Genomic DNA, 14358 nt, shown 5'->3' with positions numbered 1-14358 from the left:
ATTAGTTTTTTTAGTGTAGAAAAAAGCTGTCTACACTGCACGCGTATTATATCATAATATTATATTTATATTATATAAACGTTATGCTGTCATGTCAGACAGTTACTCTCTTTACAAATTTTTTTATTGATAAAAGAAATTCTAGGCGAGATGCATTCAGTAATGACATTGAAATATTTGATTATTATTATAATTGTATTAAAAAAGCATCTCATCTAAAGTTTTTTATCCGTGCACTGGAATACAGTGTATGGCTGATAATAATATTAACGAGTGTTTTTTTTTTTTATCGAATTACAGTTCAACGATTCGAATTTGATATCATTTCATATGCAAGTCACGACGTTCAACTGGGATCGGCAATCGTTCGTATCATTCGACGTGAATTGCACCTTTGTACGTACCGGGGCCACCAGCGAGGAGAATCGCGGCGGAAAGTCTATCCTTATCGTCGGTGTGCGATTGTCAAGCGATCGCGGACCGAGCGCGCGCGCGCGCGCGCGCGCGAGATAACGCGGGTCGCGCACCTGACAAGCGCTGCCGAGCGACCAATGCGAGCGCGCGTCTGCCGGCGGCCATCTTGCGGCGCGGCCTCGCTTTCGCGTCGGAGTCGCGTGGCTCGCTCGCCGCGCGGCCCTCTCAGTCATCTCAGTGTACGCTGACTGTCTGTCGACCGCGGCCGACCGAACGTTCGGGGGGGACGGTTTTCATCGCGGTCGAGTCTCCCGTCTGTCAATTCACAACTGAGAGAGAAACGGGAAGAAAGAGAGAGAGAGACAGAGAGCGATTCGAAAATTGATCGCGAGCGATGTGACGCTCGATCGTGCGATTTCGAGATTTTCGAACGCGCGTTTACTATCGGCGATAGTTTAGTGTGTGACGTCAGTGTGATCTAAGCCACGGTTTATATTTCGCGCGCAGCGAAGATATCAACCTCGTAGATCGTGACTCGTGTGCGCGGCTCGTCATCGACATCGGGACGTCAAATCGACGCGGGCCGTTTTGCCTCGACGGAGGGAGGATGACGAGTTAGTCCTGGATTACTGCGTTTCGGCGGCGAAGCGGCATCGCGATTGCGGCCCGACCATCAGGTTCGGTCGAGAGACGCACGACAGCCGATCGATCGTCCTGTCAATACGGCGATTGCCAATGCCGACGACGTGAGCCCCGGGTGACGAAAGTCGCTTCCTCGAAACTCTCGCCCGAGAAACAGAGGTAAGCGCAATTCTCGCCTCTCGTTTTGACACGAATGAAAACATATACGTCGACGCGCGGCGAGAATTTCACACACACACACATACACATGGGACCAATTTGCGAATTAATCCATCGATCGTGTTCCCGTTTGAATCCCCCAGCAACTTCGTACGCGAGAGAAAGAGACAGAAATAGCGATTTACGTTTTTTAAAGATGCATCGTTAAAAGTGGTCGTCTTATTCCTTTATTCCCTTTTTTTTTAAAATCTGATTACATTTAGGCGCACGCTGTAAGAAAAGTTATCGGCCTACATAAATGTGGATAGCTGAGTGGCGTGCCGTAGATTGTTTGCATAACAACAAGACGCGCTAATAAGGACAAGGACCGCGGAGACCACCACCTGCGCTCGCGCGTAAATGATAGGAATTTAAATCGTGCGATCTCAACGCGATATGAACGACCTTGATTACGTGGTGCGGTAATGGCATACTTGCTGGGCAGAAAGCGTGCCGCACAAACGGCATAATCGCGTCGTCGCGCGTTTAGCGTAGGAGACCCGAACTTAGCCTTGCACTTTCGCCAGGAGGATTAGCGTAGCGTTTGCGGCGTCGTATGTCGAACATCGCGCTCCGAGAATGTTGGAAGAGAGCCTATAGTGGTCTGATACTTCGAATCTGAGATCGTAAGGCACGCTTGACGAGTCTACGAGGGACCGACTGATTTATTTACTTTATATACATTTATAATAATAAATGTGAAACTTTTAGGCTCTGAAGAATACACTGAGAGAAGAACAGGTTCCAATTATCATAATTTTACTATAATTCTTAGTCATTTTTGTGATGCTTACTATGTTTGTATTCGTATGTACTGATGAGGATCCAACTGCGAATCGAAATGTGTACTTATGATAATTTTGTGATAATTATTCAATGATATTTTATAATATTGAATTTTAGATATACAGTCGAATAATCTGTGTCGCGGCTTTTGTAGTCGGCTCTTTAATCATGCAAATTATATCTGTCAATTGTTATCACTCGTAAATATGAGAGTAAGTGAATGTTAAAAATAATGATAATTGTAATTGTGGTTTTTTTTTTACTATGTACATATAAATATATTTTTATTTTTGCTATTCTTATCTTGAGATATTTTACTATATTTATATTTAAAATTCTTATAATTTATAATCAAATTTCTTTACAGTTTATAGAACTATAAACATAAAGTTATTATTACTAACAATATAGCAATAATTATAAAAAACAACTTTTAACTATAATAATTTTACTATGCAATTGTAATTATAAATACTAGATTCTTCTTGCTGTATACAACTCAAAGAATATAATATACTTAATGTTTGTAAAAGCAGAGGTTGTTTATTTATATACTTAAGCTTTAGTATCATAAAAATGTCATTGAGTAATTATTACAAAATTATTAAAGTAAATATTTTGATCCGTAATTACATGCGTAAATAATAAGTATAAAAATTAATTGATGCTTTGAAATGTAAGTTATCAATGTGAAACTATGTATTACGTAGGTGCAAATTCAGTTAACTTTTACAGACATTATCACATTCTTATGCTTTTAACATTTATTTATATTGGAAAAAATATTTACGAAAAAGCGTTACGGCTTTTTAATCAAATACGTTTAATTCAATTAATGATTGTAAACAGCATTTTTGAATTTTCTACCACTTATTTTTAATGTTTTTATTTACTTATGATCTAAATAGTTACATCTTGAAGATGACGTTTAAGCTGTAAATTTCAATCTTCTACTTTAAGATTATCGGACAGTAACGCGATCATAACCGGTTTATTACGCGGAACTTCATTAGTTCACGAACCACGCAATTAATGTTATAATTGTTTTATTCGAACTACAGGGGTAAAGTTGTAATTAAAAACGAGATATATTGATTATCCGCTTGACTGTTAACTGTAAATAATAATTTAACTGTAAATGGAACAACAGAAAGTTAACTCTCGATATCGTTTTTAGTCTAAAAATGTAGCGATAATGTGAACAATCTTATCCGATTTTATATTTTCTTCACAGTGAGGAATTTGATATATCATCGGTAAGATAAACAAACTTGGAAATGAGCAATTAAAGAAACATGTAAAGCGCTAACCAGAAGGTAAATATAATATCGCGATGTTTGATATACTGCGTATGGCATTATTTCACTTGCGACATAAGACGAATTCGTGTGCGAGTCGATTTTTTTTGCAGTATAAGCTTCTTTTCAATTTGTCGAGCCATTGTCATCCAGGACATTTTGTCCATGATTTACCTACACATCATTGTTCCTTCTCAGGAACAATGAGCAGTTTAACGTGTTTCACTATGTACTTTTGTTCGCCGTTTGCATTCTAAATGCGAACGAAAGCGAACCGGAATTTACTTCGTATATAGACACAATGACGGATTCTTAAATCTTAAATTACTTGTTCTTTTCAGTTATGTGATTCTGCTCATTTTTATTTTATTTTAATGCCAAATCAATACGCTCAATTTTATCGTGTAAAAATTTTGGAGCCTTTGCGAAAGAATCTAGTTTTATATCTTTTCACTTATTTTTATATCTTTTTTATTCACGATGTAAGTAAATTGGGATTGATAGAACAGTTCACTATTTGCATAAACATGTAATATATTTTTATTCATAGACTCTTTTATTCTTTTTATTTTTGCAATATATTGCCAAGAAATTTCAAACGGTGTATTAAAAGTTCGAGAAATCACTATGAAAGTATTGTTATTGCAAAAGTTCTTAAGAAATAACAATTTACGTTTTATTTATATTCCTTGAAATAGTAGAAAAGGTGTAATCATATAATCAGTCAAATCAATTAGTTCAATTTTATATTTAGTTTAAATGCTCTATCAGAATAGTTTATTTTAAATTTTTAGTCGCATTAAAAAAATATTTTGTGGATTTTGGAATGGTAGAATTTGATAAAGATTGAATTTACTTTTTGACGTTACACTTAATGTGGATTGCAATATTTTATTGAATCGTGATAAATTGACGAAGAAAAACTTTTTTTATTTCGCTTGCTATTGTGCTATAAAAAATATTTTTTCTTTTTCCTGGAAATGTGACGTTTTTATTGGTATAGTATGAGCAGTTATTCGATCTTAATGTGAGCGCTGGCACCTACCGTTCTTCACCGTTTACTTACCGTTTTTTCTTTTTCGTTCTTGAATGCGAGATCGTATTGAGCAGAAATTTTACGAGGACGTCATAACATACGGGCGTTATAAAGTAGGGAATAAACGAAGTCGTTCCGCTGCATCGGTGATGTGCCAGACGTCTCTCCTTCGTTAAAATCTAATTAAATCAAGCGAGCGTGTGTGTGGCCTTTGTCGCTCTTATCGTGGTTCGATGTTTACCGTTAGACACTGATAAGCTCGGCGTTGCCTACAATTATTTTGCGCGGCAAGTAATTATGCTTGATTATTGATAATTATGAGAAAGTCAGAAGCGAGCGAGCGAGCGAACGAGAGAGAGAGAGAGAGAGAGAATAAATAATCAATGTTACAATTTAAATTTCTTACTTAAATTGCTTTAAGTTCTTGAGGCAATACTTAATTTTACTTACTTGAGATAAATATTTAATTTTTGATTTAACTTTTTCTACACACAACTAAACGCACAAAGTGTTTTAAAATAAAATCCATCCTGTAAGAATTATCAGGTATTAATCAAGTAACATCTCTTAAAGATTAAAAATAATTTATTCGACAATAATAATATGTGAAATTTGGAGCCAGCTGCATACGATTACAGCGCGGTGCATGTATAAATAGACGTGTGTCGAAATCTTCATGCAACATCCTTTCCGTTCATCATAGCGGAGTCTGACTCACGCTGAACATTTTTTTAAAACAACAAATTTGCACAGCGGGGAGGGGGCTCCATACACATTGTAGCCAATTCTGCGGTTACTGCAGAGATGTTGATGTACCTCGGTCCTGTTGCTTTGTCGCAAAACGCCCGCCTACGCATTGCCTTAGGCCGTAGGTATACATATAGAGGGTGTCATATGATAGGGCATTGATCGTTGAGCATGGCTCATACATGAGAGTGACGCTTAGAAAGCTGCCTCTTTATGCGATGTTAAAGATTTAGCTACTCGTTAGCGCGGCGTCGATTTTCTTCAGCATAATCCCATACAAAAGCGAAGGTACTTAAATAAGGTAAAGCGAAATTACTTAAATTGAGAGAAACACGCACGACGTGTCTTTCTTCTTTTGTAACTTTATTATGTTTTTCGTTTCTTGTACTGGCACTTGCTAAGATATTGCGAGGTCCTTTTGTTACACATTTACTTTATTTCACGTTTGCACAGTGGCATAACCAGAAACTTCAAAGGAGTCTCCGTTAACAAAGCTCCTGTCTTATTCATCTTATTATAGAGAAAGATTCCTTTTGCGTCCCAGGACACGGCGAAGACATACATCAACTTCTTACTCGTTACAACGACGAAAGATCCATGCATTCATTTCTTCATACAAGTTCTCACTGAATGCACACTGAATCGCTTCTTGATTCTGTTGTTTCGTCGAAAGGCGACTATGTGCTGCGCGGTGCATTTAATATAATGATAATAATATTCTGCGATTTATTTCGATAATACGTTGTGCACGGCAAAAAGGATTTGAGCTAAAAATAATTTAGCCAAAATGAAACAAATAGTAGGAAATAATTAAAAAATATGTAATAAATTAAAAAATTTAAACCGCGAAATATATTTGTGTGTATATAAAATAATTTTAATAAAATAAAATGACAATAAATTCGTGTAGCGAATATCAATTTTCTATAATTCCATAGATTATACTATAAGTCTTTCAAATTATAAGAACGTGGATCAGTAAATATTAATAAAGCTATTTTATATGACATTCAATCACGTTTTAACCTTTATAGCTGTCTCACGAAATCATTCGAGGGAACGGGAAAAAAGTAATCGTGCCCGGAGGCACCGATTTTTAATCATCATCGCTACGTGATGAGCGTGCGAAATGTCAACGATGAAAATCGATGGTGTATTCGTTCGGACGGGAATTCATAAATAATTTATTCGCGACCGTTCGATCGATATGAATGACAGAAAACCGAATGAGCGTATTTATGAAAGTGCGTATGTGACGAAATTAATAGCGGTATAAAACAGGGTCAGTCAGTTTCATATGCGCTGCTGTACTTAAATTCAAGCTATACTTTAATAATCATAATAATTTAACTCCGACATAATCCTACGAATCATTTTTAATCTATATATTATTTTTAGTATATATATATATATATAATTTATTGTTAATTAATCGTATAAAGTAGAAAAATGTCCTTATTTTTAAATTTGGTATTGATATTATATATCTTTATCATGATAGGATTAATATTGCTTACCATTTTCTTTTCATGAAAACTTTCAATTAATTATTTTCATAAAAAATATTGACGGACTTTGTATAAAGTTTTGATTTTGTCTGCACATAAGCATCAAAAGGAGCAATATGTCGAAGAGGGCATAACTTCGCGCGGGATCTCCCGGTTATGATTTCATTAAAACTTCGTGAGACTTTACTCAACGGAAATGATTCCGGAACCGGTAACGGTTACTAAATTTAGAACGAAGGCTATAAAGCTTGAATATATGATAATTTTTTCTTTCTTTCTTTTCATATTTGCAAATAGTTGCAATTGAATATTGATATTTAAAAAACGCGTTAATTTTCTTGAGTACAATCCCGTAAAAACGGTGACACTTGAATAAGATAAAGCGAAATTTCAATACAGAAAACATATTTACACAGAATACATTTATTTGGTTTATCTGTTTATTCCATTAAATAATTGTGAATACGCACGTTATAGTTTTGTTTGTGAAATATACAAATTTTTATTATAACCAATTTTATGATATAAAGTTCTACGTTAATTATTTTTAGCGACAGCTATTTGACTTTCTCGAGATAAAATATACAACGCGGACTGCAATCTGTTATTATGCAGGTCAAGATGGGAATTTTACACATGGCCTGCACCGTATTTCCAAACTCATTATTCGGGGCAGCTGCACCTGTTAGAAATTTCTCGAGGCTTTTCAGGCACCCGCACTTGATAAAACATTTCCTTACGATGCATAAGCTCGGGGCCTATCAGTGTTTGGATAAGCCAGCGTGAAAATAAAGGTCGCTTTAAATTATGAGGGAAGATATTTCATAAATTGTGCATGATATGTTTGATAAAGCGTTGTATTCTTTATATTTTATTACACAGTGATAATGTAAGATGTTGACAATTATTGTCGTTTATTTCGAAAAGAAAAGATAGTTTAATTTAGCACCTAAAGTGCTAAAATTATCTTCGACGATAAATTTTTCCATTGCACTATTACCGTCACGTTTTTACTTCTCCAGCCGAACTGTTTTAATCCAAAGAAACATACACTCGTCGGAAAGTTAGTAATTAAGATCTTATATTTTGAGTATACAAGGGTGCAAACGAACGGTTGAACAAAGCCCCGGGTGTTCGTCGGCCCCCATGTCAAACTCGGCGTTGATCGCAATCGATACAGTCGCGCTGTTTTTTCCAGTAGCGAGAGCCTGAATGAAGTTTCTATCCGCTTACTCGGTCGCTTCATTCACACGTCGTGTCGGGTGAATGTTACGTTCGATTCGCATTCATCCGTTCCGCTGGCTACCGCAAACAGCGTGGCGTCTATCCCCTTTCCCATGTCCCCCACAGCGCGATGGGTTTATGCATATGCATACACCTGCAACACCGGTCTCAATAATCCTAGTTCAATTTTCGCTACGCGTGATGAAGGCTTCGTTCGCCGCGGTTTTCATGTCATTTCGAGCTGTTAGGACAACGAGACGTCGCTAGAAATATTTTAACGCGGTTACAAGACAGTGTTGGCTATTATTGTCACTGCATTTTTAAATCGCCCGTGGTATGTATTTATAGAGTGCCAACCACAGAGCCATAGGCTGATGCATCGTCGTGAACGCATCGCTCGTAACAGTGTTGCGAAATTTGGACCGCAAGGACGAATATATATACTCATAATTTAATTCCTTAGGTGAATATTTTTACTACATAAAACGGTGTTCCTAATTTCGTATGTTTTTAGAGATAAATTAGTTACGAGGTAAGAAAAGATTAACGTAACCGAATTCTAAGCATGGGGCAAACCAAAGGAGAAAGTTAGAGATTGGCCTGGTATGGGAAGACTTCCTTTCCTTATCTCACGTTAACCAGGAATCAACACTGTATCGTATACTATCTATAAATAGTGTTATAACACTATATTTCTATGTTACGTATTTAATTAAATGATAAAAATTACAATTGTGAATGACTTTAAATTTTTACAGCGCTCTGTACATTATTCTACAATAGTTTCTTTTACTGTAATTTGTTTTGTATTTTGTAAATATAATAACAATATGATTAGAGTTCTTCTAATTATACGTATTAAATGTTAAATACAAAATGAATACAACATTATTTTATGATACATACGATTGTTTCAAAATATATCATACAATATTATAGAATAAAAAATTTATAAATAAAGTTACATATAAATATTCTGGAAAACATTCCACAATATGTGATGGAGGGAGGGAGAGAGAGAAAGAGAGAGAGAGAGAGAGAGAGAGAGAGAGATTTGATTGATTGAAGTTTATTTAGCTTTCTCAGCTATTATGTTTTACATAGATTTACATACATGCTTCTTTAACATCCGTTTAATTACATCAATTCTCTCACAACTTCTAATTTCTGCTGGCAAGATATTGTATAATTTTACGTCCTCGTAACACACGCTTTTCTGCGCACTTTTAGTTCTAACGAATTTTATTGCGATAGTCCCTTCCTGTCTTGTTTTTCTTCCATTTTCATTACTAATTACTTCTAATCTATCCCTTAAGTAATTTGGCGCCAAGTTATGTAAAATCTTAAATATCAATATACATACATTATAGTGTAGTCTGTGTTTTATATGGGGAGAGACGGGGAGAGACCGGGAGAGACGGGGAGAGACCGGGAGAGACGGGGAGAGACCGGGAGAGACCGGGAGAGACCGGGAGAGACCAGGAGAGACCGGGAGAGACCGGGAGAGATGGGGAGAGACGGGGACAGATCGGGAGAGACGGGGATAGACGGGGAGAGATGGGGAGAGTCGGGGAGAGACCGGGAGAGACGGGGAGAGACCGGGAGAGATGAGGAGAGACGGGGAGAGACCGGGAGAAATGGGGAGAGATCGGGAGAGATGGGGAGAGACGGGGAGAGATCGGGATTTTTTGATTGATTAAAGTTTATTTAGCTTTCTCAGCTATTATGTTTAACATAGACTTACATATATGCTTCTTTAACATCCGTTTAAATACATCAATTTTTTCAAAACTTCTAATTTCTGCTGGCAAGGTATTGTATAATTTTACGTAACACACGCTTTTTTGCGCACTTTTAGTTCTAACGAATTTTATTGCGATAGTCTCTTTCTGTCTTGTTTTCCTTTCATTCTCATTACTAATTACTTCTAGAGAGAGAGAGAGAGAGAGAGAGAGAGAGAGAGAGAGAGAGAGACAGAGAGAGAGAGAGAGAGAGAGAGAGAGAGAGGGAGAGAGAGAGAGAGAGAGAGAGAGAGAGAGAGAGAGAGAGAGAGAGAGAGAGAGAGAGAGAGAGAGAGAGAGAGAGGCAGTTTTCAGAATGTTTTCAAACATGTTTCGAATTCACGTACAGAAAAATTGATTATTCTTATTACTTTTATAAAAAATTATGTTGTATAACGTAATAATTTATTATAATGTGTATTTTTTGTTTAATTTTTGTTTAATTATATTTTTTCTAAAAAATTTTCCATGTTAATATAATCAACTTGATATTAATTGCATTTTTGAATAATTACAATAAAATACAATGGTATATCAAGATTTTTCTGCTTAATTGAATTAAAACTTGAATTTTACGAAGTTTAATTGTTTGAGAAATATACGTATTTAAAAAGGCCAACTTTGTTCGTTCTACCGGAAGTTTGTGTCTGAGCGTTTTGCTTCACCGATTTCCTGGTTCTTCCTTTTCTTTGTGTCGACAAGATGTAGGATATATCTCGCATGTTAGCAATGAATTTTACAGAGATTATTAATGTAAGTAGAGAAAAGTGAAGAACATTGCTTTTAAATACTTTCTTTGCAACTTTTAGCAAGAAATGTTTAAATAAAAAAATATTTTACATATATAAAAAAAATCTTTTAATTTGATTAAAAGTTTTCTGTAAACTACAATAACTAATAGTAAGAAAGAGTAACTAAAAGTTTCACTAATTCGTAGGTCTCTGAAGTTTCTCAAGATTATATCGTGAGATTACAAGATACAGTTAGATTTAAACGCTTTCTTTAAGATGTTATTATAATTATAAAAGTTAATTAACACTCAAAATACTGTAAATTCTTAAGTATAAACGGATATTTATGAACAATATTGGATTACCTTTTTAAATATACATATGCTTGATGTTACAAACGTCACTGGCATACCTTCTTGTTTGGATCTTGTCCTGAAATCGCGAGGGACAGAATACGAAACGAGTCGCGAGAGGAATTCCTAATCGCGAAGGAACAAACAAGCTGCTTGGCAGTTGTAAACTCGGTCTTATCTTCGATTTGATAAATGCTGCTTCTCGTTAGAAAGGAAGTGTCATGTTACGGCTTAATAGATTGCAGAAAATACCTTTTACCCAATGTGTAATTTTAATTCAACCAGACACTTGTTGAATACACGAAATACACTCTGTTTCAGTTATATTTCAATTTTTAACAACAGGGTTTTTAAGAATTAACTTGTTATTATTCTTTTAAATGGGGCACATAGCTCGTAATCTCACTTAATACTTCCAAATTAAAATGTTACATAGATATGTCACATGCGATAGTTTGTATAATTGGACTCTAAAGATTTATAATTCAATAATAATGATTTATAATTTACATAATATCTGTTATAATTTGCACAGATAAAATATATGTTATGTGTACACACACATTTTTATTTTATAATATACCTAGCTTATAAATGCAATGTTATGACTTTTGAAGAAAAAGCTTAAATAGAAACTAATTTGCATACAGAGACTCCAGGAAATTAAAAAATTTGTGTGCAGAGTGCACATTGTTTCTATCTTTTCTCATGAAAGCGGATGTGCTTGGTTATCGCATGCGCAAGTTTTAACTTCTTCTCAGGATAATAAAATTATTCAAAAACAACGTGATAAATTTTTTCAAAATGTAATATTGTAATATTGTAAAGACAAATTAGATTATTAAAAAATTAGATTATTATAATGGAATTGCATAATTATACTTTAATATTTTGTTATATGTCTAAATATTTTTTACATTATAGTGGATATTTTATGCTGTGTAGTATCTGAAATACAAAAATAATTTTATGTTAATAAATCTTTAATTTATTTTTATAAACTAATATATTAATGATTTTTAAAATAAAATAAAGTAAATTATTGATATAGTAAGATTGTGTTATGAAAGTAATAACTCACAATTCGATATGGTACCATAGTTTAAAAAAATCAGATCTTAACACTAACTGTAACGCAAAAGTTTTCAGTATAAAAAATATAAGAAATTTGTAGATGCTTAGACATGAAAATCATATTTATATTAATATTAAATATATTTCTAGTAAAATAAAATGCATGATATTTTTTCTTGGCCATTCTAATTGTTGATTTTGATACCTCATCAGAATATGTAAGACGAAGCAATTAAATAAAATAAAAATTAGACACGAAAATGTTAAAGACAACAATAAAATATTGATTCTGTATTTGACTTTTTACGAAAAATAATCATACAAAGAAAATGTTAAAATTGTCAGCGTAATATAAAGTCTATAAATATGTGTTTTTTGTTTTAACGACTTGTGAATAGATAAATTTGTGTCTAATAATTAACGATGTACATTTTGATATTCAGAATTATTATTAGAAGGAACGTAGTGAATTAAATAAAAAGCACGAGATTCATCTTTATATGTCTGTCAAATATAAATATATTTAACAGATGTGTATTGAAAAGCTAAAGAAATAATCACTTAAGTAAAATTTAAAAATAGGATTAAGAAGTCCGACATTACCAGATTCATTATGTAGTTGTTAATGACGTATATGATATATGATATAATTTAGTACGAAGAAGAAACCAAGAAAATATTCAATGCATATCAACAGTAACGTGAAGCTTACGATATTAAATACTCGTTTGGGAATGACTGATGTTGGGAATGAGCGATGTTTATTTTAGTAGGATACTTTGTAATGAAATCCGAATACGCGGGAATTGGGCGTTCTTTACGTATGCTATTCTTATATTGTATTTAAATATCGTATAATTTAATATTTGTGTAGAAGATTCAACCGTTTGGTACGATCTGCGAATTCAAGTCTCTCATTAACATTTTGAAAAATTCTACGTGCACATCCGTGTTCTTAAAGACTTTTGCAGTTTTTTTGAATAATGATATGATAGCAAGTTTTCGTCGCCTCGATTAAATTACGTTTTACTGCAGGAAGAAACATGAAAGAAGTTAATGACAAATTATAGTGCGGCACACGTTGCTTCGACGATCCGCATGCATATTACTGCGACTGGACGATATTTTGCAGAATCACCGCCTATTTACCTTCCCCTATAGATGCATGACACCCTGAAATATCATAGGTGATCGTCGTCGAGTAATTAAGAGTGTTATATCATTTTCTGACACGCAAACGTTCCATTTAGTGGAGTGGTTTCTTAACGAAATGTAAGTTGGATATTGGAACTTTAGCGTTGCAATTGTTAATAATTTTTATAATCTACAATAGATTTATTATTTTGAAAATTAACACAATAGTTGTGCTATACAATAAAAATCATCAAGATTAAAGTCAAGCTGATTGCATAAAATGCATTTTATTGAGAATAAAATGACTGTGAAATTTACACTATGCGTACAATTTTTTAATTTCTTTGTGTTAATAACTGACTGCTGCAGAATTCTGCTCAACTATTTGCACAATAAGATACGAGTGTAAATATGAAAGAGCGTCAAATATCTTGGGGAGAATTTATATTGCTTTCTTATTTACGAGTAGGAAGCGCTCGTCCTTGAGGATTCGCTCGAAGGGCTTCGCTTTCTGGCCGCAAATAACGACCAAGCAGTAAACAGAAAAAATTATGTTGCTAGAATAAATTGTGTTTCTTATTGCTCGCTCATTCGGGAAAGAAAAGATATGAGAAATTGAACCATGGGGGTTGGCAGGATATAGCTATGCGAGATAGGGGGAGGAGGGAAGAGAGTGCCCTGCATGCGACTGTATAATACAAGATTTGCAGGATGGCTTTGGCAACCGGCCATAGGCGCGATATCGGTCAGCTTTTGCTGGTGATAGATTTATCGTTTGAATTTATAAGTCCTAACCCCCTTGGCGCAACGGGGTGTTGTATCTTCTTAAAATTGGAGCGTGACTATCTGGAGTATTGTGTACTCCGGAGACAGTTCGCAGCCGGCGCGTTTTCCATAGGAAGTAGTTGGGAACGTCGTCTATTCTCGGAGTAATGGAACGAATTAAAAATTGCGGAGGCGGATCGATACGAATATTTATCGCATTGTATTCACGACGTTAACAGTATAAACTCCTAACACTATATCGAGCAATGATTATGTTTAAGCAAAATTTATACCGTTGCATTATTTATACTGTCGTGTATAGCAATATTCATTTCCACATATTTATGCAATGGCAGTTATTTATAGATCGTTCCTTTGTGTAGACAGATTATTCCTTCAGAAATAGCATCTATAAGAGGTGTTGGAGTCTCTCCTTGTGGTGAAGGGTTTTGAGCCAGTTTGACTACGTGTTTTCATCTTCGGACCAGGTGCGAGCGAGCGCGTGGTTAATTTTTGTGGGTTCCTTCGCGCCCTTTTCTTCTTATTTCCGTCTGCCTCGGGATCGGTTTAGTGATGGAGGGCGTTCTCGGGGCCAAATAAGTGCAGTGGCAGGGCCTCAGGGTCCGGGACGACCGTAACCGGTTCGCCGCCTGGGCATCATTACGAC

General features: G+C 35.0%; 1 protein-coding gene across 1 annotated transcript in view; it reads left to right on the top strand.

Annotated features, from left to right (window-relative positions):
- Positions 1-185: 185 nt before the first annotated feature.
- The window catches only part of LOC105840433, a 70516-nt gene continuing 56343 nt past the window's right edge, over positions 186-14358 (top strand). The window contains exon 1 of the mRNA XM_012687356.3: positions 186-1215. The gene's annotated coding sequence lies outside the window, so the exon portion shown is untranslated. The remainder of the gene's footprint in view (positions 1216-14358) is intronic.

This window comes from Monomorium pharaonis, chromosome 2 (assembly GCF_013373865.1).
Source record: "Monomorium pharaonis isolate MP-MQ-018 chromosome 2, ASM1337386v2, whole genome shotgun sequence".
NCBI lineage: Eukaryota > Metazoa > Arthropoda > Insecta > Hymenoptera > Formicidae > Monomorium > Monomorium pharaonis.
The sequence above is the reverse complement of the archived record's forward strand: the minus strand, read 5'-3'. Positions and strand labels throughout refer to the sequence as shown.